Source organism: Hyperolius riggenbachi, chromosome 10 (genome assembly GCF_040937935.1).
Source record: "Hyperolius riggenbachi isolate aHypRig1 chromosome 10, aHypRig1.pri, whole genome shotgun sequence".
NCBI lineage: Eukaryota > Metazoa > Chordata > Amphibia > Anura > Hyperoliidae > Hyperolius > Hyperolius riggenbachi.
Genome location: NC_090655.1, coordinates 183791405 through 183814507, shown reverse-complemented (window position 1 = coordinate 183814507; position 23103 = coordinate 183791405). Strand labels below are relative to the sequence as shown.

The window sequence follows — 23103 nt, the reverse complement described above, 5'->3', positions numbered from 1 at the left end:
GATTATTCGGAACTCTGCCTTCAGGCTGCACATTTTAAGCATGTAATATTTATAAGTAATGTTTCAAATTTACATGTCTAAAGTTAAATATCACCCATAACTTTTTAAAAATGTTTACTTGAAGAAAGTTTCTTCACTTCCTGTGCAGTCGGATTTTCTTCAGAAGGGATAGAGTCAGCAATAAAAAAGTAATTTTTTGGCCCTCATGTCTTGTCCAAGAACACAGACAGAAGTTACCAGCTGGTAGAGATTCCAAGCCTTCCTCATTCTATCCAGTACTATAAAGGAAAGATTTTTTGGCTGAAGATGGGTTTGTTATGGTTCGTATATTCTAAGAAAAATGCGTTTGACTCCAGTTTTCCTAGTTACCAATTATTTGGCAGTATGTCTTGCCATTTCTTGGACATCACTGGCTGAATTTAGCCCTTATAAAGGCAGGTCCCTCATAGCCTTTGTAAGTTGTAATATTCTGACACTATGTTATGTCTACACCACAATGTGTAAGGGAAAACAACACATTGATTAAAGTAGCCTATTATACGATAGATATGAAGTAATACTGTATTCATTGTAGACTACATTTAATAACTATTTTACATGTGATTTTTATTGTCAAAATAGGAGTCACTGACAGAGAGCAAAGAAGTCATCTGCAACGTATGGGCTGCAGGGTGCTTTTAAAGAAAATTTGTTAGCGATTTCAGCACTTTATTGAACCTGCAGCACTTAATAAATTAATACAATTTTATATATATCAAAAGTTTTTATTACTATAGCGAGGAACAGAACTTCATCTCTCCTTAATCCTGAGGGCTTTGTGTACTTTTTACAGTGTATTACTGAAAAGTAAAAAGTTTTGATTCACAATGCACTATTTATAGCACAGATCATTTTGTAGCTGTATAAGGGCTTAACACATTTTGTGATCACATTATTTTTCAAACAATTTTTCCAGTTGCAAGGGAACAGTATTGCATCTGATGGTTTGCTGGACATCTATTCAGGTGTTGTGAAATGTTTTATGAAAAAGTCTATAGAACTGACAGCACTCTAGGGCCTCATGCACATTTACTAATATTAGCTTGTATGCGCCAGTCTGAAAAATGGAGCTGAAGAATGGAGTCTCTTGTAGTGTCCCTAGGCAAGCATAACAGGAGCCATCTCAAGACTTTTCAGCCCACAATTCAATCAGAAACAAAAACATTGTGACTATAGCTCCCTCTGAACAGTGCCACGCTTTGAGATGTTTTCTCATAAGAGCTTATTTACAAAACAGGTGTAGTAAAATAAATTAAAAGTCAGTATAAATATTCACACGTCATACTTACCTCCTGCACAGTCTGCTTTTCAATGTATTTCTTCTCTTCTGTTTCCTGTTTGTGCACTTTGATCAATGGAATTCTCTGTCCTCCATTTTAAAATGCCGATGACCCCCTAACAGCTTCCAGGTCAGCACTCTGTTTAACATGTAATATCGCCCACTTGAGTTATAAGTAAACATGAACATTACCTTGCACATCAGTTGTCTTTCAGTTATAACTATCAGAATCAGAATCAAGTTTATTTCGCCAAGCATGACTGGGTCATGCCCGGAATTGGGTTGGGCTCAGACAGAGAACTAAAAGCAACTGATACAATGAAAAAGGGCCCTAAGGCTTTCAGCATCTGGAGAGACAAGTCTGACTAGATCTAGTCAGAATTGGAAGGAATCATTATTCAAAGAAAATGGTGAGCTTCTGAGAGGAACATACTTGGTGTCCCTAGAACTGCTTGTAAATACCTCCCACACAAATACTCCCTATCTTGCCAATAAGCTCTTATGGGTGACAAGTTGCATTGGTTATCTCTGCATCAGATCTGAAAGGGCAGCACTTGCTATTTTTTTTTTATTACCTCAACCATGTTTTTATGAAGCGCTAAAAGCAACTTCATATCCAGTTAGAGACAGGCTAATTAAAGGACATACGAGGTGAAAATGAACTGATGATATAAACAATTATATCTATCCTCCTCCTAAAATGACTTTTTAGATATCCCACAGATTTATTTTATATTTAAATCTAGTTTTTACATTTTAGAGTTTCATTATCTCTGCTGAATGACCCATGCATTGAAGTATACCAGAGCTCAAATCTATGAACTATTGACCCTTTTTATCTCTTTCCTGCTCTCAGAAGCCATTTACTGACAGTTTTATGGCTGTAATTCCTTATTAGTGAGGGTTACGCTATAGTGCGACCCAGTCCCGACCTGGACAGAAACTGTCACTTTCATTCCTGATCTTTAACTCTTTTAGGCAGAGAAGGAAAAAAAGGAACACAGCATAGTCATTTCTGTGCTTGACTATGTCTATCATGTCTGTCTCATTATGTCACATGCCACCTCAGTTGTCCTTTAAGGTCTTAATGTCTTCATTTACAAAGCTGTACAAAGTTGCTGACCTATCACAGCTCAAAATTGATAAACCTTGTAAACTTAGCAGCAGAAGAACATTTTAACCAACCATACACCTACATTATTTGCAGCCTTCTATAATAGCGGTGTGTAGTTAACAATTTGTGTGGGTAAATAACTTATTCAATTTGGCCCGTACTCTCTGAGTAAACTCTTCCATACCGTGGGTCTCTGGCCCCTTAAGGACCAGAGACTTTTTTTTCCTCAAATAAAAGCAGTGATCACTGTGATTGGCTCACGGTGATGACAGGGTATGACAGGGTCAGGAGCCAATGAAATTTACATAGCAATGCCAGCGGTACATAAGACAGACATAGCATAGACAACATGAGAAGCATAAATGTAGAGCAAATGAGACAAGCAAGAACTCTAAAACTAGGGTGTGAAGCAAGTACTGCACAGGAGTACTTGGAAGTTCAGAGTGGATGTCTTGGGAAATTATGCTGTCCAAGGTAGGGAGTGCCTCAGTCTGACAGACCTGGGGGGTGGGGTGTTGGGGGAAGAGCAGGACTACAGTTCAGCAGGAGAAGGTGCTCCTGCGCATGGTGGTTCTGGACAGAATTGATGGAATGGTTGTGTAATGGCGGACTGATAGGAGGAGCTCAAAGAAGTGAATGCCTGGGTGGGAGGGGTCATGCAAAATTCTGGTGGCCCTTGTGTTCATTCTGGCAGTATGCAAGAGGTCTAGAATTGGCAGAGATGGACCTATGTTTGTGGTTGCCCCTATATACCAGATGATGACGCAGGAGCAAAGGGTGGGTTTGATGGTAGCGGTGTAAAAGCTGATGAGCAGCTGTTGTGTTCTTCAAAACACCTAGCAGTACCTTCATTTCATTGATCTCTGAAGGTAAACTAACATATATAGCCTTGCTTGCCTATAGATAAAAGGTTACTTAACATTTACTGAAAATTACAGTCAGCACTCCATAATGATCTGTGCTAAATATTTCTCAGACTCGAGCTGCAGGATGTTTGGAAGGGCTGCAAAGAAGTGTGCTGTTAAAATTCTTTGTTGATGGCTGAAACTGGCGCTCTACAGATTATTTTTTTAGATGCCAAGATGATGCATGTGCATGAGGCCTTAAAAAAGTGTCACATTTGGCTTTCAAAAACAATTAAAATTATTTGCTTTTTCCTTTGAGAGTCATAGTTCTACAGATTTTACACTTTGATTATTATCAGATGTCTTCCTGAAAATGGCTGTGAGTGGCCAGCACTTTATTATTCAAGGGCAGTGAGCAGGTTTTTGTAAGCACCAAGAAGGATTAATGCAAAGAAAAAGGGATTCAGTTTTAGTATATACTATATAACAATGCTGTTTGTGAACTTATTGTAACTTGTAGTACTTTTTCTACAAATAAATGTGTCTCCTTGAGAAACTTACCTGTAAGTGTTTTTATTAACATCATCATCATTAACTAAATTGCATCAATGCACCAAGAATTTTGGATGATTAATGACCTTGAGAACCAAGAAGGCTTTTGCACCTTATGTCATATCTGGGACAACTGCAGGCTGACACCAGTAAAGTGGACCTAAATCAGAGCTGGATAACCTATAGGGCAACATAGGTATGTACCTAAGACCTGGTGCATGTCTAGGGGCCCTGTTGCCACTCTCTGAACTCTGTATGTACATTTCATGTCTTCTCAAAAAGCATAATTTGTAGTATAGTTGTGAACTTTAGGTAACATTTGTTATGTAATAGCATAACTCAAAGGCAGTGGGCCTGAGTTTCCTCCCCAAAAAACAGGCAAGGTTAATTAGACAATGTGTCCCCCCCCCCATCCCTAAACAAAAACACCACATGAGCAATCCCCCCCACACATAATAAAGCAGTGTTTCCCATATAATGTGGGGTACTGGTGATTTACATTGTGGATGTGCAGCTGATACATTTGAAGAAACTGCATGATGTAATCATGTCAATGTGGACCAAAAATCTCTGAGGTAAAGCATGAAGAATTAAGGCAGGTCTGGTGGCAAAAAAGGTCTACCATGTCATAAAAGCTGAGCATGTCGGTGAGACAGTACCTGTGTTTGGTGAACCCATGCTGTTTAACTAAAATGAAATGATTCTATGCTTGTAATGGAACGCGGAAAAGCCGCCGCATGTACTAACAGCAAGGCGGCTGATTCCGCATCCAGCGCGGCGGTTTGCACGCAGCAGCGTGTGTCTGGTGTGGCTGAGTCTGTTAGTTCACACAGATTGAGAAATACGCGCGCTCGCGCTGAGAGGCAGAGCCTTTATGACAGCCGAGGAGGAATCAGCTGACCAGGTTGGTCAGCTGACCTCAGAGCAAGTGACTATTGGTCAATCACTGATGGGTGGCGCCGGAGAGCGCTGCTCTATATATAGTCAGTGCTGGTCAGTCTCAGGTTGTCTGCCATTGCGAACACTTACGTGGAAGCACTCAGACCTTAGTCAGATCCTACAGTGTGTTAGAACCAGGAAGACCTGGAAATTCACACTGAGCCAGGTTACTTCTGTTTATCGTTGTGTTATACTTCAGACTAGTTCCAGGGTGTCAAGACCACGGACCTCACATCCAAGATTAGGGACTTTGTGTTATCATTCTGTTATACTTCAGACTAGTTCCAGGATGTCGAGACCACGGACCTCACACCCAAGATTAGGGACTTGGTGTTATCATTCTGTTATACTTCAGACTAGTTCCAGGGTGTCGAGACCACGGACCTCACACCCAAGATTAGGGACTTTGTGTTATCATTCTGTTATACTTCAGACTAGTTCCAGTGTGTCGAGACCACGGACCTCACACCCAAGACTAGGGATACTGTGTACCATCATATTATATTGCTGACTATCCCTCTGCTTTCTGATTCGGTACCTCCGCACATCTGTTTATCTGTTGCCAACCCTGCCTGCATTTGGATACTGAATCAGCCTTCTGTCTCTGTACCTTGTCTGTCCGTGTGTTGCCGACCTGGCTTGCCCGACCTTGAGAGCTATCTCTCTCCTTAAGAGATAGTCTCCAGACCTGCTAGTGACATCCACCTTCAGGTGTCACTCACTCACAGGTTCTTCCTACTTTCAGCCTGGGACTCCACCCTTTGGGAGGTCTCAGGCTGCTGGAAGGTCTCAGAAGGCAGTATCGCCCATACTGCCAATGACCACCTGCTCCTCGGGTGGTCTTAAAGTCATTACTGTTGCACCAAACACTCACACTATATAGGTGTCCAGAGGTTAGTTATACTTAGATTATCAGTGATTCTGCAGATCATCAATAATCAGGTATATATCTGTATTCTTGGTGATACTGCAGATCACCAATAATCAGATTTTCTCTGTGTGCTGACACCGATCGTTACAATGCTCTTTAATTATGCATAGCACCCTTTAGGATACTGCAAGGGACAAGGGTGATTGCTCAATTCTGATTCTTCTTGACTTGTCTGCAGCATTTAATACTGTGGATCACGAAATACTCATCCAGCGACTGAAGAATTTCTGTGGCCTAAGGGGTACTGTTCTTAGCTGGTTTCAGACCTTCCTATCTGGCAGGACACAGCAAGTATGTCTGGGCACACACTACTCTAATCCAGTGCCACTTGCCTATGGAGTTCCACAGGGTTCTGTGCTATCACCATTACTCTTTGCAGTCTACATGCTCCCACTGGGAAAAATAATCCAGAACTATGGCCTAGGATATCATTGTTATGCAGATGACACATAACTGTATCTGTCCTTCAAGCCTGGCACCCAAGACCCATCAGCATCCATAAATGTGTGTCTAGTGGATTTACAAAGATGGATGAACACCAGCTGGTTGAAGCTGAACTCTGACAAAACTGAGGTGTTGGTGGTAGGTGGTCCACACATGATGGATAAAGTTCAAAATGCTCACCACCTCAAACTAGCAATTGGGGGAAATACCGTACAGTATAAAGACTCTGTGCGAAACCTTCACACATGATGGATAAAGTTCAAAATGCTCACCACCTCAAACTAGCAATTGGGGGAAATACCGTACAGTATAAAGACTCTGTGCGAAACCTTGGGGTGATCCTGGATGGAAATCTAAAACTCAGACAGCAGGTATCAGCTGTCGTCAAGTCTTCCTTCTTCCATCTAAGAAATATAGCGAGAATCAAACACCTTATCCCAGCTGAAGACCTACCTGCCCTGGTTCATGCATTCATATCCTCCCGCCTAGACTACTGCAATGCCCTGTTCATTGGATCTACAGAACCCTACAGATAAGGTTCTGCGCCCCCTACAACTAGTACAGAATGCTGCAGCCAGACTCCTAGCCAATGCCCACCTCAGCTCACACATCACCCCAGTACTGCAAACTGTGAGAAAACGCGGAAAAGCCGCCGCGTGTGTTCAGAACAAGGCGGCTGATTCCGCGTCCAACACAGCGGTTTGCACGCGTAGGCCTACATCTACCATTATGGCTGAACACGGAGAAACCGCCACATGCCCTGATAGCGGTGCGGCTGGTTCCGCGTCCAGCGCGGCGGGTGGTACACAACACATGGCTGGTGTGGCTGGGACTGATAGTCTACACAGGTTCAGAAGGACGCGCACGCGCGCGCGCTGGGAGGCAGAACTTTTATGACAGCCAGAAGGGAGTCAGCTGACCTAGCCGGTCAGCTGACGATTCAACCAGTTCCCATTGGTCCAGCACTTAGGGGAGGCGCTGGAGAGCACTGTGCTATATATACCGGGTGCTGGTCATTCACTGGTTGTCTGCCGTTGCGATCACTACGTGGAAGCACTCAGACCTTTTGTTAGATTCTGTGTTACCAGTTGTTATATCCAGACTAGTTCCAGGGTGTTGATGATCACGGACCTCACACCCAGATTAGGGACTTGTATTATCATTCTGTTATACTTCAGACTAGTTCCAGGGTGTTGATGATCACGGACCTCACACCCAGACTAGGGAATTGTATTATCATTCTGTTATACTTCAGACTAGTTCCAGGGTGTTGATGATCACGGACCTCACACCCAGACTAGGGAATTGTATTATCATTTTGTTATACTTCAGACTAGTTCCAGGGTGTTGATGATCACGGAGCTCACACCAAGACTAGGCATTGTTTATTATCTGTTATGACCTTCTGCTTTCCTGACCACTCTTCTGATTACTGATTTAGTACTTCGCTATATCTGATATTCTGTTGCCAAACTCTGCATGTCTTAGGGATTACTGACTCTGTCTCCTGTCTTTGTACTTATCTGTCCGTGTGTTGCCGACCTGGCTTGCCCGACCTCGAGAGCTATCTCCCTACCTTAGAGATAGTTCACAGATCATTAGTGACACTCTCCTATTGGTGTCACTAACGCTCTGGTCCTTCCATCTCCTGGCCTGGCTCCTCCCTTCAGGAGATTCTCAGGTTACTGGAAGGCACTTGTTCTCTTTTGCAGTTTAGCTTACTGCTCTGATACCTGTTCTCCAGGTATTGCTCTCAAAGTATTTACTGTTGCACCAAAACACTCATATCTATCCGGTGTCCAGAGGTTAGCGATATATCTGATTATCGGTGATACTGCAGATCATCAATAATCGGGTATATATCTGTATTCTTGGTGATACTGCAGATCACCAATAATCAGACCCTCTCTGTGTTACACCGATCGTTACACAAACTCTTCATTGGTTGCTAGTACAAAGGAGAATCCATTTTAAAGAGGAACTCCAGTGAAAATAATTTAATAAAAAAAAGTGCTTCATTTTTACAATAATTATGTATAAATGATTTAGTCAGTGTTTGCTCATTGTAAAATCTTTCCTCTCCCAGATTCACATTCTGACATGTATTACATGGTGACATTGTTACTGTGGGCAAGTTATGTAGCTGTTTCTAGCTGCTCTGGCTGTTACAGACAGCTTTAAACAGCCATTTCCTGTCTGTGAACATTGTTACATTGTGGCAGTTTGCCCAGAGTACCGCGGTATTCAGAGCCTCTTGTGGGAGGGGTTTCAGCACAAAATTAGTCACACAGCGCCCCCTGATGGTCTGTTTGTGAAAATCATTCTATTTCTCATGTAAAAGGGGGTATCAGCTACTGATTGGGATAAAGTTCAATTCTTGGTTGGAGTTTCTCTTTAAGATCTGCCTGCAGACATTCAAGGCTCTAAACCACATGGGACCCAAATACATAGCGGATCTATTGGAACCTTATCCCCCTCCACGCACCCTCCGCTCTGCCAACAAGATGAAGCTGGTTATTCCCAGGACACACTTAACATTTGGTGCTTGGGCCTTTTCCTATGCAGTCCCTACTCTATGGAACTCACTTCCACAATCAGTACGAGAGGCTCCTTCTCTAGACAGCTTAAAAAAAGGTTAAAAACTCACCTCTTTTCCCGAGCCTTTGAGACTGCATAATCACATCGCTTTGAGTCCCCAGGGAGAAAAGCACTATAAAAATATTATTGTTATTCTTATTGTTAGGATACCTTTGCACAGTATCCCTTAGGATACCTTTGCATACCTGCCTCTGATTTTCCATTTATTTCTTTAAAAAAAGTTTGGGAAATGTTTTAGCTGTACACCAGTCATAGGGAACCAGGGGAAAATAAATAAATAGAAATTAGGTACATTGTTGTTCTGCACCCGCACATTTTCAATAACTCAGTATACAGATTCCACACTGTCACAATCCTCAGCCATTTCTTCCTTCAGGCACTGTTCACAGTGGTCAGTTGCATTGCAAAATAATTCTGTGTGTCAACCCACTGCCCGTACAAATCTATGGGGCTGTTCACAGTACTGCATTGTAATGGATTGTGTTATTCTAACTCACCGCATGCAGTCTTTGTATTAAAATCTATTTCCTAGTCTCTATTGCAGTTCACAGTCATTATATTGCGTTATAACACATGCGTTATGCAACAGACCACTGTGAACCTAGCCTCATAACCAGGTATATGGGCTCGTTCACACTAGGGGCATTTTTGCCCTTTTTTTGAGCGCAAGCAATTTTCAAAATCGCCCCAAAAACACTTCTGCAGTGAATATCTGTGAGAAGGTTCATATCAGTGCGGTTCGTGCGGTGTGCATTCAGCAAAGCGGTGCTTGGACTATTTTGGGAGCGATTTCACTATAATGGAAGGTACAGTATAGGAAGAGCGCTAAATGCTCACAAAATTGCTTTGTGGGGCTATTGCGTTCGCGTTTTAAAGAATAAATACATTGTATTTATTCTTTTCCGGGTCAAAGAGTTCACTTTCTGACTTGCATCAGGGAGTGAATTAAAAAAAACGCTCGGGAAAAGCGCTTAGAAAAGCTCTTTTCACAAAAACCCAAGCACCGGGAAACGAAAAAAAGACAAAAAAACCCCCAAGGCGAACACTAACACGAGCAGAACGCAATGTTAACGAGCCCTCAAGAGGTTTTAACAAACATACAGACATCTCCTTTTTTATTTGATCAGTCTTTTCTTAACACACGGTAAAGGTGGCCACACACCATACAATTTTTTAAACATCTGTTCAAGAATTGCAATCAATTTTTCTGACTGATTGTAACATTTCAAAAATATGACCAATGTACCACACAACTATGTTCAATTTTTTCCTCAATTATGATACAAATGATTGGAAATGCAGAGAAAATTGCTAGGGTGTGTATATTAATAAATTAACAATCCAACACACACCATACAATCTTTAGTAGAAATTGAAGAGTAATATCTGGCATCCCGGATCGATTTAAATCGAAAAAAAAATGGGAAATCCGATCAGATTTTTCAGTCAAATGGAAAAAAAGCTTTTGATTATTTTCCGAGAAATACGATCGTTTTTATCAAATTACTGTAAAATTGGATCATTTTATTGTATGGTGTGTGGCCACCTTAACTCTCCGAATTTGCCATCTAGTCATATCTACTATTCATCCATCCAATGTGCCTGTATTCCAATGTCTGTTTCTGATGCCTTTGTTTCACTTAATTTGCATTGCTTACAAATAAAGACACAGACTGAGAAACCTCAGTGTTAAGGTGCATACACACATCAGATTATAGTCTTTGGAAAATGAAAGATCACAGACCAATCTTACCACCCTTCATGTAGTATGAGAGCCATACTCTACACAGTCTTTTCTATGGAACTGAACTCCACATCAGAAAAAATCTTTGCAAGATGCTGCACACAAAGATGCTGTACAAAGATCCGTTCCTGCAAATTGCATCCATAGTCTATGACAGTGGTCCTCAAACTAAGGCCCGCGGGCCGAATGTGGCCCCCTGATGTTTTTTTAATGGCCCCCACACACAAAATGTATTACTTATAGATGTAGTCAGCTACATCTTTAAATACTGGGGGTCCGCACACAGAATAGCAGTGCTGGCACCACCCATCCACATGGAAGCCAGAAAGCAGTAATTCGCTGGTTTTCCAATGAAATTCCACATCAGGTGACACTGCTGTCCACTGCAGGCTGTCACCTGGGTTTGCTTCACTGTCTGGCCCGCAAAGACTCCTACATCATTTAATGTATACTCCGGCCCCTCAGCTGTCTGCAGTATGTTGACCCGGCCCTCAACCCAAAACGTTTGAGGACCCCTGGTCTATGAGATCTGCAGATCATCATACACACACGATTTAACTGACATTCATCTGCAGATCAAGCAATCATCTGCAGATCTGAAAATCCATCCTGGTGGATCTGATCTGCAGATGAATGTCAGTTAAATCATGTGTGTATGATGATCTGCAGATCTCATAGACTATCATTGCAATTTGCAGGAACGGATCTTTAGCAGGAACAGATCTTTTGCAGATACTGATCTTTTGTGTCTGTACAGCATCTGTGTGTGCAGCATCTTGCAAAGATTTCTATCTGGTGGGGAGTTCAGCTCCATAGAAAAGACTGTGTAGGCATGGCTCTCATACTACATGAAGGGTGATAAGATTGGTCTGTGATCTTTCATTTTCCAAAGACTATAGTCTGATGTGTGTATGAGCCTTTAGTCCTGCAATTAAACATATAGACCAGGTAAACTAACTACACCTTCCACAAATTAACCAATTAGCAACAGCACAGAAAAGAAAATTTGCAAAGAAAACAAATCTTTTTAAAAACTTACTGCAGGATTTGCTTCCCTGCAACAATTAAAATAAATACTAAAAGGATAAGCAAAAACAGTAGATCACTAGATACAAATTCAAATGCATAAAGTAATACAAATAATCTATTTAATTCCTTACCACAGTTCCAATAGTTTGGACACAGCCCCATTATTGGTGTCCACCTTCAAGCTCATGGCCACCCCATTTTTTGCCACACTGTGCTAGTGGTTAATGCAGGTTAGTACACAAAGGATTGCTTAGTGTGTCTAAAATGAATGGTCATCTCATATCTATGGGTATCTTAACCTCCCTGGCAGTCTATTAAAAACCGCCAGGGGGCAGCGCAGCCGGTTTTTTGAATTTTTTTTTTTAAATCATGTAGCGAGCCTAGGGCTCGCTACATGATAGCCGCTGTGCAGCGGCATCCCCCTACCCTCTTCGATCGCCTCCGGCGATTGGCGATCAGGAAATCCCGTTCGAAGAACGGGATTTCCTGGAGGGCTTCCCCCGTCGCCATGGCGACGGGGTGGGATGACTTCACCGACGTCATGGACGTCGTGACATCTAAGGGAGTCCCGATCCACCCCTCAGCGCTGCCTGGCGATGATAGGCCAGGCAATGCATGGGGTCTAGGGGGGGGCTCTGCGGCGCGGCGGATAGTGGCGAATCGGCGCGGGGCGGCGGCAATTGGTGTGCTCACGCAGCTAGCAAAGTGCGTGCAGCAAAAAAAAAAACAAAACAATACGTTCGGGGTTACCACCAGGAAGGTTAATACACACACTGATAAATGTAGAAATAATTTTAAGTTATGCCACGAATGAATTTATACAGCAAGAAGGAACTGAAATCAGATTCTGACATTGTAGAAACATTAACTACAGTTGTTTTGCAGTACTGGGGTCCTTGGTGTGACTTTCTGTGAGGGGCACGAGCTCCTCAAAAGCTTGCTAGTTCACCATGTGCTTATGTGGTTTTCCTCTGGTTGTTTCCTCCCACAAGCCTAAAATATACTAAAAGGTTAGTAGGCATCTGACCAAACTGGCCCTACAGTGTCTGTAGTTGGGGTATTTATTATAAGGTTCTTAGGCCACAGGGACAGGAGCTTGCAGTTCTGTGCACTCCATAAAAGACTGTTTTATGACAACAACACTACATAAATGTGGGAAATGTAATAAAAAAAAATTGTACCAGTGTCCCAGCCTACAGCAGAAAATGGATTTTTACATAAAACTGTTGACAGTGAAACAAGTTTCATCAAGACAAGACTTTTTCTCATATTCATGTTAGATGTAATAGTGGTGATATGGCATTGCAACACCCAGGCTTACTGGATTATGTGGTAGAAACACATGCAGAGTCAACAATCTTCTGGATTTATCTTTTTGTTGTTTCTATACATTTTTGTATTGCTAGGAAGGATACTTACCTAACACTCCGAGTCAGATGTGTATTTCTCTGTGCTTTGGATATTGTGTAAATAACATACATCCTATGCCCAGAGGCAGAAGGGATTTCTAGTCAGTCATATATTCTTATTAGTAACAGACACCTGCTCCAGACTGAGGTTGGCAGCAGCTGAATGGATTGCAGTATCCCTGGAGTACTGTATAGAAACTAATATACAAGTAAAATCATCAGCGCTAGTAGTAAAAAGTAAATAAACCTTTTATTCCATAAAAAGCATGAAGTTTTACATCTATACACCCAATTGGGTACCTGCCCCTTTAAACCCTGCTTGTACAATTTGCATGCATTACCCTCTCACACACTTCCACACTGCAGTGAGCATAAACAAGGTCAGGGGCCCAGTTAATTGGGCCCAGTTAAAAATGTATTCCTTCATCTGAATAATAGTAAGTAAATGTAAAAAGATGCAGGAAAGTGCCAAAAAAAGCCTAAAACCCTTATTAAAGAGAACCTGTACTGAGTAAAAATATTTTAAATAAACACATGAGGTAACTTCAAATGAGCATTCCATAGTTACCTTGCCATCAGTTCCTCTTAGAAGCTCAACATTTTCTTCTGACAATAATCCCTTCCAGTTCTGACAACATTTTGTCAGATCTGAAATATCAGTTGCTGTCAGTAAAATATTAGTTGCTGTCAGTTATAGCTGAGAGGAAAACTGATGTACCAGGTAATGTCCATGTTTCCCTATGGCTCAAGTGGGCGATGTGACAGTTTAACTGTGTGCTGACCAGAAAGCTGTTATGGGTAATGGCCAATTTCAAAATGGAGGACGGAAAATTCCCTTAATCACAGTGAACAAACAGGACGCAGGAGAGGAGAAAGACACTGAGGAGTAGACTACATGGAAGGTAAGTATGACTTGTGTATGCTTATTTGACTTTTCATTTTCAGTTCAGGTTTTCTTTAAGGCATGAGCCAGAGTTCTTTTAAGGTGTGGATCAAAGTCTTTTTTTAAAAAGCCACTAATTACATTAATTTTCTGCGTTGCCTCTGCGAAGGGTTTGAACCAGGAGATAGCTCCGCCTGCCTAGGGGACAGGAAGCACAAGATACAACTAAATAGCCACATCCTCCTACCTAGCCTCAGTGCATTGACTATTACCTTGACTCAGTAGGAGACTTACCGTTACATTTGGGTGGGTCGGTTCACCCTTTGCAGAGGCAACGCAGAAAACCAATTACCAGTAACTGTAATTAGTGGCTTCTGCTCGCCTCTGCTCAGGGTTTGAACCAGGAGAGTTAGAATATTACAGCTCTATAGGGCGAGACTACTGCTGATAACACTTTACAACCAAAACCCAAGTCATGGTGACTTGGTAAATGCAAACGGTAGTGCTTTATGAAAGTATAATAAGAGGACCATGTGGCAGCCTTACAAATTTGGAGTGCTGAGGTTGAATTTCTTTCTGCCCAGGAAGAGGAGACAGTCCTAGTGGAGTATGCTTTGACATTAACAGGGGCTGGCTTACCTGCAATTTCATAAGCTTTGCTTATTCATAACTTTAACCAGTTACTTAAAGTACTCTTGGAAGCTTTTAACCCTTTATGAGCACCCTGAAACTGAACAAATAAATTATCCTTTCTCCATTCTGCAGTTTTGTCTAAATAAAACAAAATCATTTTCCTGACATCCAGGGAACTGAACTTTTCCTCTTTTCGGTTAGAAGGATTCAGACAAAAAGAAGGGATAAAGATTTCCTGTTCACTGTGGAAATCTGTAACAACTTTTGGAGAAAACTTGGGAGGCAACTTAAATGTGATTTTATCCGGTTGGATAGACATGAATGGTGGCTTTATGCTTGTATTTCCCCTATACACCTGGCTGTAGTCTCGGCTACTAGCAGACATGTTTTTAGCATTAAGTCCCTAATGGAGATTTGGTCCATTGGCTCAAAGGGGAATGCAATAAGATAATTTAGAACTAAATTCAAGTCCCAAGGCGGAACTGTCGGTTTCTTCGCCACTGTTTTCCTTTTGACCGCCTTGATAAACCTTTTAATCAAAGAATTTGAAGTGAAAGGAAAATCAAAATATGCACCCAGAGCTGCTAACTGCACCTTGAGGGTGTTAAATTTTAGACCCATATCTAGCCCTTTCTGCAGGAATTCTAGACTATTTAAGATAGAGAATTTCTCAAGATTTTTGTTTGTTAAATTCGCAAAACACTTTCCAAATCCTGAGATAGATAGTGGAAGTGACATGTTTCCTTGCATGAAGCAGGGTAGAAACTACTTTTTCAGAAAGGCCTTGATTCAGTAATGGCGGGGCTCAAAAGCCATGCCTTCAGGTTCAGACTGGCCACTGAGGGATGGTACACTGGTACAGCAGATCTTCCCTAATCGGCAGGACCATGGGTTCCTCTACTGCTAGGGAGAGTAACAGAGGATACCAAGGCCTTCTTGGCCAGTCTGGGGCAATGAGGATCATCGAGGCCTGGTCTTTGATCACTTTTTGAAGTACACTGCCGATTAATTTCAAGGGAGGGTGCACAAAATCTCTCTCTAGACCCCAGTGAAGCAGAAATGTGTCCAGACATATCGTAGAGCCTCTGGGATTGAGGATGCAGAATCTGGGAAGAAATGCATTGTTCCAGGCAGCAAACAGGTCTATGGATGGAAGACCCCACTTGCTGCAAATCATCAGAAAGACATCTTTGTTCAGACACCAGTTGCTCTGTTTTAGCTTTTGGCGGCTTAACCAATCTGCTACAACATTGTCCTTTCCTTTGAGGTAGACCGACTTTAAGGAAAGAACCTTGCTCTCTGCCCAGCGAAAGATCTGCAGAGATAGAGATATTAGTGGAGGACTGTGAGTCCCTCCTTGCTTGTTTATGTGAGTTACTGCCGTCTGGTTGTCTGATTGGACAATCATTTTTTTGTTTACGAGCAGACTTTCCCATCTTTGCAGAGACTACCAGATCGCCAATAACTCTTTGTGATTGGATGAGAAGGTCTTCTCTATTGGAGAACACCTGCCTTGGATGTATTCTCGACCCAGATGCGCTCCCCATCCCCAGAGGCTCGCGTCTGTTGTAATAATCACTGGATTTTGCGAGATCCAACTTACACCTCTTTGCAGGCTTTGACTGGAAGTCCACCAGTTCAGAGAATGAATCACTGGATCTGACAAATCGATTTTCTGATCAAGATCCTCCCGTTTGCCCGACCACTGATACAAGATTGTTAGTTGAAAGATTCTGTAGTTTGCCTGAGCCCAAGCAACTGCTGGAATACAGGCTGAATACTTTCCCAGGAGAGACATGCCCTGTCTTACTGTGACAGACTTTGCTCGCAGAAGTTCCTGAGTACAGGAGATCACTTTTGTGGCAAACAGGAGATCTGGTTTACTATGTCCAGTGATACTCCCAGAAATTCTGTTCTCTGATCGGGTGTTAGGTCAACTTTCTTTAAATTCAAGATCCATCCCAGATCTTTCAGAACTGTCAGAACTATCTGAATATGCTCTCGGAGAGTATCTTTGGATTTTTTCCGCTATCAGCAGATCGTCTAGATATGGTACTAGAATGATCTTCTGCATTCTTATATGTGCTGCAACCTCTATCATGATCTTTGTAAAGATCATGGGAGCACTTGAGATTCCAAAGGGAAGTGCTTTGAATAGTAGGTGGAGGACCTGTAATTGAATTTGAACTGCTGCTCTCAGGTATTTCCAGTGGACTGGCAGAATGGGTAAATGATAATTCGCATCCATAAGATCTATGGACACCATGAAGTAATCCTTTCCCAGAAGTAATTGATTCCATGTGAAACTTTTTGTATTTTACAAAGCGGTTCAAAAAACGAAGATTTATGATGAGGCGAAAGTCGCTGATCGGTATTGGAACCAGGAAGAGAGTGGAGTAAAAACCCCTTTCTCTCTCCTGAACTGGAACCTCTTCCACAACTCCCTTTTGGAATAGATTCTTCATGGCTTTTTCCATTGCAGACTGCTTCACTGGGGACTGCAAGAAACTTGTTATTCGAAAATGTCTTCGAGGTTTTCTGGAAAATTGTATTCTGTACCCCTCCCTGATTGTTTGGCAAATATATTTGCCAAACAATTATTTGGCAAATATATTTGCTTTTTGAATTTTTTTGCCAAGCTGGAAGAAATGCTTTTAACCTGCCCCCCACCTGAACATAGTCATTGTTCAGTTTTGGATTGTTTAGGGGTATTAGGGAATTAAGGATTAAGGAGGAAACCTTTGGCTTTAGGCCCTTTTTTCATCTGCCATTTTTTATTCGGTTCCTTACGTTTTTCTAGGGCCCTGAAATCTTTTTCTGGGAGCCTGTTTTTTCTTCAGAGGAGGAAAAAGTATTTTTCTTTTCAGCTGCCCTTTCTAGCACTTACTCTAAGACTGAACCGAACAACAGGTCCCAGGGGTCGAGTGGGGCGTGGACGCAGGTGGGCGGCGTCCACTTGCTTTTTTCAGAGAGTGGACGCTGTCCACCCTGGCATCTGTGGAGGGAGAGAGTGCAGTGGAAGGAGAGCTGTGAGCAGCGGTGGGGAAGGGGGCCATCTCCCCCCCTCCTTCCCTCACCTTGGGGCTCTCCATCCCCCGCTCTCCCCTCCAAAACTAACGTGCGGGCCGCTGGCAGCGGGCGGGAGTCGAGACTTACCTCACTCTCGTTCCAAACGCAGAGTAAGTAGTGATGTCCGGTTCATTTGAGCCGGTTCTTTCTTGTGAGTTGAGTGATCCGGCTCATCACACTGAACTGAATCAGTTCAGTGGATGAGACAGGAACTGCAGCTGAACACTGTGTGCAGCTGCAGTTCCTGTCTCCTCCACTGAACTGATTCGGTTCAGTATGATGAGCCGGATCACGCAACTCACAGGAAAGAACCGGCTCAAATGAACCGGACATCACTACTTACCCGGCTTGGAACAAGGAAGAGGTAAGTCACGCTGCTGCCAGCCTCCCGCAAATTTTAGTTCTGGACTGTAGGGGGAGAGGGAGGAAGGGGGAGCCCTGAGGGGGGGGGGGGGCGTTCCCTGCTGTGCCCACCAATCCCTCCTCACTGTGCTGCCTCCCCTCCTTGTGGGGACATCTGGCTACATATTCTGAAGGCACAAACCCTGAGCAGAGGCGAGCAGAAAAATAATCTTCCTCCAACAAGTGTGCCTCGTGGGTAGAACAAACTGCAGAGTTATCTCTGCAGTTTGTTCTACCCGCAAGGCACACTTGTTGGAGTAAGATTATTTATGACAGTATTTATGACAGCAAGCACACTATACGTTTGACTGTTTTCAATGTCCATGTGTGTGCTATGACGCCAAAGCCTTGTTAAAGTATGCACTCATACATTACCACTCCTGTGGGGGAAATGGCTGTAGTGATGGCAGTTTCCTTAGTCTTAATCCCAACTGCTCTGATCCAGCTGGTAAAGCAGAGCGGGGAGAGAGAAGCGTGGCTGCAGCCACAGCTGATGGAACCAGCTGATGGTTCAGGAGACCGAAAGTGCCCGCTGATAGGGTACGCTAGCGTGCTGATTCAAAGTGACGTCACTCTGCACTTAGATGAATGATTGGCTGACGTTTCAAGGGGTCCGCCCCTCTTCCTCAGAGCCTGTCCATTCACGCTTCCCTTACAGCTTATAAGCACCCGGCCTGCATCCAGCACCGCCCACGGTGTCATGGCAATCTATTGCTGAATTCCTCGCTATCGCTTCCCTTCATAGCACACTTTTACTATTCTTATTCAAAAGTCAAAATTTTTCCACTATTAGGCCTGGTGCACACCAAAAACCGCTAGCAGATCCGCAAAATGCTAGCAGATTTTGAAATGCTTTTTCTTCTTTTTCTGTAGCGTTTCAGCTAGCATTTTGCGGTTTTGTGTAGCGGTTTTGGTGTAGTAGATTTCATATATTGTTACAGTAAAGCTGTTACTGAACAGCTTCTGTAACAAAAACGCTGGCAAAACCGCTCTGAACAGGCGTTTTTCAGAGCGGTTTGCGTTTTTCCTATACTTAACATTGAGGCAGAAACGCCTCCGCAATCCAAAAAATGCCTCACCCCGGGAGTATGCGTTTCTGCAAAACACCTCCCGCTCTGGTGTGAACCACCCCATTGAGATACATTGACCAAGCGTATCTGCAGCCGCAAGCGGCTGCAGAAACGCTGAAAAAGCCGCTCGGTGTGCACCAGCCCTTAGACCATAAAGGAGCAATCAAAGAATATACATATAATAATAATAAAAAAAACGCCCATATTGTATCTTCAGCTGCCAGCTGCATAGTATTCCTCCTTCATTGTTACAGCAAAAGAGCAGCCTTATGGAATCTTCCGCTACAAGTTTTACGCAGCATGCCTCAATATTATAGCCACACTCCACTTTATTCATAATTCTGCAAAAAAAAAAATGCATTTCAATGTTTTTATTTTATTTTACTTAAAGGTAGCAGAGCCACATCCTTTCTGACTTTATGTTTGCATAATATTGTACTGATCAAAATGATCTTGCTCTTAAAGCAAAACACACACTCACAGACATCTATCCAAGAATCATTCATAAAGTTAAAGAAAACCTGAACTGAAAATTAAAAGTCAAAATAAGCATACACAAGTCATACTTACCTTCCATGTAGTCTACGCCTCAGTGTCTTTCTCCTGTCCCGCATCCTGTTTGTTCACTGTGATCAAGGGAATTTTCCGTCCTCCATTTTGAAAATGGCCATTACCCATAACAGCTTTCTGGTCAGCACACAGTTAAACTGTAACATCTCCCACTTGAGCCATAGGGAAACATAGACATTACCTGGTACATCAGTTTTCCTCTCAGCTATAACTGACAGCAACTGATATTTTACTGACAGCAGCTGATATATTTCAGATCTGACAAAATGTTGTCAGAACTGGAAGGGATTATTGTCAGAAGAAAATTGTGAGCTTCTGAGAGGAACTGATGGCGAGGTAACTATGTAATGTTCATTTGAAGTTACCTCATGTTTTTATTTTTCATATTTTTACTCAGTACAGGTTCTGTTTAATTATGCAGATCTCACTTAACTCACACTATGATCTACTTTCTGAAGGTGTTTCCAGGATTGTGGACTTTTTCCTCCAAAAGTACCTCTCTTACCAAATTTTTAATAATAATGAACCAAATCCATTCATCATTTAACCCCCCTGGCGGTATGAAAAATTCCGCCAGGGGGCAGCGCAGCAGTTTTTTTTATTTATTAATTTTTTAAAATCATGTAGCGAGCCCAGGGCCTCCGGCGATAGGCGATCAGGAAATCCCGTTCAGAGAACGGGATTTCCTAGAGGGCTTCCCCCGTCGCCATGGCGACGGGGCGGGATGACGTCACCAACGTCAGCGACGTCATTGGGAGTCCCAAACAACCCCTCGGCGCTGCCTGGCACTGATTGGCCAGGCAGCGCACGGGGTCTGGGGGGGGGGGACGCGAGCCGCATCAGATAGCGGCGATCGGGCGGGGGCCGGCGGCGATCAGAGTGCTGGCGCAGCTAGCAAAGTGCTAGCTGCGTCCAGCAAAAAAAAAATTATGAAAATCGGCCCAGCAGGGCCTGAGCGGCACCCTCCGGCGGCTTACCCCGTGTCCAGCACGGGGTTACCGCTAAGGAGGTTAAGGAAGGCAAATAGTTCAAAATCATGATTGAGGCATTGAGTGTCATGGATTCCAGTTGATAAATCCACTGTGTTTCAATTCTGGATAATTTTTTAACATGATCACCACCTCTCCAATCTTTTTCCACTTTTTGCAGCTCACAAAAAAATGAACCCTGTGACAAGCATCCAAGATAATGGGTGCTTTTCAAAACCCCTACAAATATTATAAGCATGTTCTCCTAGTCGTTCTTTTTTGTGGCCTTTTAGTTCTACCCACATATTGTTTTCTGAAGGGGCAGCCAATCACATAAACTACCCCTTTGGTTGAACAGGAAAAAACTCAACCTACCGGAAAAGTAATGTCATTGGAATGGGAGGTGACCTCATGGAAAACCCTGCTGCAGTCTACTTCCAAACACGATCTACATGTGGTACACCTTCTAAACCTACCATCCTTCCTATAAGATGGCTGGCCTGGAACTAACTGTAGGGGCTATAATTTGCCCCACAGAAGAGGACTTTATAATCACTACCCTAGGATGTTCGTCCACAATAGTGCTAAGAATTTCATCCTCTTTCAGAATGTCCCAATACTTGGAGATGATACCCCTTAATTTTCTAGCCTGTTCTGAATAGTCAAAAAGTAAGGATGGACAATTCCGGTCCCACTGAGTAGAACTGGTACACATGGACAGAAGACTGTCCCTATCCACCCGTTCCACCTCCTCTCTAGCTGTTTCCAGCTGTTTTAAAGCATAACCTTTCTCTAGAAACTGTTCTGTTAGTATTTTGACTTCTTTATCAAAATCTTCAGTCTTAGTACAGTTTCTTTTCAACCTTACAAATTGCCCCTTAGGTATGTTTGAATGCCACTTGGTCAAGTGACAACTACCAATGTCGATAAAGCTATTATAGTCGACCGGTTTGAAAAAAGTCTTAGTGCATAACTTCCTGTCTTCTATACACACAGTTAAGTCTAAAAAATGACTGTCATGCCACTATAGGCTGCTGTAAAGGACAAGTTATAGTTATTAACGTTAATATCCCTCAACATTTTTTTAGAGAAGTTTCTCTACCCATTCATATAAAAAAAAGCCTGACACCAGCATATTTAAAAGACACTGGTCACTTTTTTAACTTGCTGAAAATGTGGGATGGTGGGATGGAGACCTTTTATGTACAGTGGATGTGAGTTTACTGTACAGTGTTATGGAACACAAAAAGGGACTTGAGGTGGCCAGGTATTATCTTTCACTGGATGATTCTATCAGAAAAGGAACAGGTGGACTTTATTATTGCAAGCATGAAATGTATATTGGAACACAAAAAAATGTTTCATAATGAGGATTATTATATACAGTGTACAGGAACTGAGATGGGCACGAGATTCGTGCCGGCTTTTGACAATCTGTACATGGCCCACTGGGAAGAACAGGTGCTCGGCAGTGGACCTATGTGCCCCAGCACAAATGTTGTGCTCTGGAAACGATTTGTAGATGATGCTTTTTTTATACGGAGGGTTGGAGAAACCTCTCTAGAAAAATTTCACTGTAACAACATACAGTAGAATACAGTAAATTATTCAGGATACCTGCTGTTACAGTAAATTCCCTGGCTTCAGCATCAGAAACACTTTTATAGATATAATATTGCTGTATATTGAATGTAGCCCTCCCCTCTCAGTGATCTTCAGCCTAGGCTGATTAGCTAGGTGGAATCCCCCCCCCTTCCAGCATTCTGTGAGACCAGGTTGTAATAAATAGTAAGGAGGCAGCGCACCGTCTCGATCTTTATGCAGCAAGGAAGCGCATCAGCAGACCTGCGGGTTGGCTTATGTCACGCCATACGTCCACCGCTGCTGATTGGCTGGGCATAGGGGGGCGTGCTTCAGGGTCTTCTTGGGCTCTTAAGCTCGGAGGATTCAGTAGGTCCTCGTCTGCTGTTGCGAATAATTCGTGTTAGCGCTCAGACCTTAGATAGATCTGGTGTGCTTTGATCCGAGAGGAAACCGGGGATTTCACACAGAGATAGGATTTGTTGATAGCTATAATTATAATTGAAATACTGTGTATTATTTGTGTATGACTCTTGCTTGTTCTGACTATTCCTCCGCTCAGTGATTCTGTACTTCTGCCCATCTGATCTCGCTGCCGACTCTGCCTGTTTAAACCTTCTTGCCTTTGCATTCTGATTTTGTACTGTATCTGTCCGTCTGTTGCCAACTCGATTAGTCTGACCTCTCTACTCTCACCAGAGGGCCCTTGTCTCTGGTGAGGGGATCGGTACTGTTAGTGCCCACCAGCTCCTCTGGTGAGGTATAGCTAGACCTATCAGTACTACTGTTGCACCAAGCACTATACTTGCTATCACATTACCTGTCTGGTATACTTGTATTATTGGTGATTCTGCAGATCACCATATAATCAGGTATATATCTGTATTATAGGTGATACTGCAGATCACCTAATAATCAGAACTCTGTCACTTGCTGACACATATCGTTGCACAGGTATATTTTGTACTGGCTTCAGAACTTTCAGTAAAGAAATATTCCACAGA

General features: G+C 42.8%; 2 long non-coding RNA genes across 2 annotated transcripts in view; one reads left to right on the top strand and one right to left on the bottom strand.

Moving 5' to 3' along the window:
* The window catches only part of LOC137534041 (uncharacterized), a 77208-nt gene extending 73419 nt beyond the window's left edge, over nucleotides 1-3789 (top strand). Inside the window, exon 4 of the long non-coding RNA XR_011024290.1 lies at nucleotides 622-3789. This is a non-coding gene — a long non-coding RNA (uncharacterized lncRNA). The remainder of the gene's footprint in view (nucleotides 1-621) is intronic.
* LOC137534042 (uncharacterized) overlaps nucleotides 1-23103 on the bottom strand; it is a 136590-nt gene that overhangs the window by 23758 nt on the left and 89729 nt on the right. The window lies entirely within an intron of this gene.